Source organism: Corapipo altera, unplaced genomic scaffold (assembly GCF_003945725.1).
Source record: "Corapipo altera isolate COAL_440 unplaced genomic scaffold, ASM394572v1 49895, whole genome shotgun sequence".
Taxonomy (NCBI): Eukaryota; Metazoa; Chordata; class Aves; order Passeriformes; family Pipridae; genus Corapipo; species Corapipo altera.
The window spans coordinates 1-1,919 of record NW_020889839.1 but is presented as its reverse complement, the minus strand read 5'-3'; the positions used below and the strand labels follow the sequence as shown (position 1 = coordinate 1,919).

General features: G+C 65.4%; 1 long non-coding RNA gene across 1 annotated transcript; it reads right to left on the bottom strand.

Moving 5' to 3' along the window:
* Nucleotides 1–253: 253 nt before the first annotated feature.
* Nucleotides 254–804, bottom strand: LOC113942304. The gene is made up of 3 exons (XR_003525889.1): nt 772–804; nt 512–613; nt 254–310 (listed from the first exon to the last, which is right to left on the bottom strand). It is a non-coding gene; the product is annotated as an uncharacterized LOC113942304 (long non-coding RNA).
* Nucleotides 805–1,919: the final 1,115 nt, after the last annotated feature.

Below are 1,919 nucleotides of genomic sequence, written 5' to 3'. Positions count from 1 at the left end.
GGCCACACGGCCTCCTGGCCTGGCAGGGCTGAGCCCGGGGCCTTCCCACATGGGGACGCCCCAGGGCTGGGCTGGCACAGGGCGGCAGCAGGCGCCAGGCCACTCGGGGCTCCACATGCCCTGGGCCGCATCCTGCTGCCGCTGCAGCAGCCGGGGCTGGGGCCGAGCTGCAGCGGGGCGGGGAGGGACCCTGGGCTTGTGGCTCACCCAGAAACTTGATGGCCAGCTTTCGCAGGGGCTCCTCTGGGAAGTCCAGGTACGGCAGGGCCTGGTGCACGTACTGGCCCACTCGGCTCCTGTCCTTTTCCAGCTGCAAAGAGTGCCAGGGCATGGAGGGAAAGCTGGGCTCAGGTTCTGCCCCTTGGCCGGGCGCTCCCTGTCCCCAGCACGGGGCTCCCCTGCCCGCAGAGCCCTGAGGCCCGTCCAGCAGCCGCTGGGGCCGGGTTTGGGGGGAGCAGAGGGCTGGGTGCTCCCAGGGAGCCAGGGGCTGGGGCTTTGGGGCCGTCCTTACCAGGCACTCGGGAAACCTCCACGGCTGCTCCATGGTCACCAAGTGCTCAAGGTCCCTCCACTTCAGGAACCTGGCTGCACCAAACAGTGCTCTCCGAGAGGCCTGCACAGCAACAGAGAGCAGGCCATGGCACCGCAGCCCAGGGCACAGCACCCGCATCCCTGCACCAAGGCCAGGAGGAGGCTGCAGGCAACCACGGGCCAGGGCAGGAGGCACAGCAGCCTCCTGCCATGGGGACACCGGAGCCCATGAGTCCTCACCTCTGCCACACGCTGGTTCTCATCCTGCCAGTTGAAGTAGAGTGGCACCAGCCTCAGGTACACAGGTGGCTTTAGGCTCTTGCTCCTCTCTGTCGCTTCCAGCACCTCCCGGAAGAGGAGCATGGAGAGCTGCTGCAGCTGGCTGTGCTCCTGGTGCAAAGGAAGAGGAAAAGACCTCAGTACTGGCTTCTCCAGGCCCACCAGGGCACAGGCCTGAAAAGGCACTGGGCCCAAAGTTTCCTGGCAGCACTCAGTGCCCACGATGAGGGGCACAGAGCCTTACGTTGTCAAAGAGTGGTCGCAGCGCCTCAAGCAACTTCAGGGCAGTGGGGTTGGATATTTGAATGATTTTCAAGCCCAGCACGTTGATGAACGCAGAGAGGGTCATCCCAACCGCGTCTCTGTCTGCATCCTGCAGTAGCTCCAGGAGGCTTTCATTCAGGCTCCAGATGCTCTTAGCCTGTGTGGAACACAATGCTGTGGTGCAGCCCCACGCTGCTGCCGCGGGGCCCAGAGGCCAAAGGCGCGTCCCAAAGGAGTTGGGCAGCTGGACGGGGAGGAGGAGAGCTGGGAGCAGCTGCCACAGCTGCCAAAGGCCACCCAAGGCCAAGCTACTGCCTTGCACAGCCCCACGCTGCTGTCCCGGCTTCAGCCCCTGCCCCCTGCTCACCATTGCGGGAGCCTTGCTGATCACCAGCAGGCCTCGGAGCGCCAGGCGACGCCTCTCCGGGCAATGGCTGCGCAGGCGCCTTGAAATTATCTGCAGGACGCTGGGCCCACATTGTCTGGGGTTCAGGCAGTGCAGGACCTGAAAGGCAGGGAGCAGTGACGGGGCTGGGCCCAGGCAGCAGCACAGGGTGCAGGCTGCGGTTGTGAGAGGGCAGAGAGGGGGAGGCAGCTGGGCCAGGCAGCGCTCGCCATCAGGCTCACCTCCACCAGGAACGCCAAGGCAGGCAGTTCCCACAGGGGCTCTTCCCTGCTGAGCCGCGGGAGCAGGCTGACGGCGATGCTGCGGCAGAAGGAGCGGGAGACACGGCACAGCTCCCTGCAAGGGGGAATAAAGGTGCCACAGACCCTGAGCCAGGTGGGCAAAACTCTCCTGGGACTGACTCACAGAGGACTGGTCTTTGGCCACCAGCCCAGGAGAG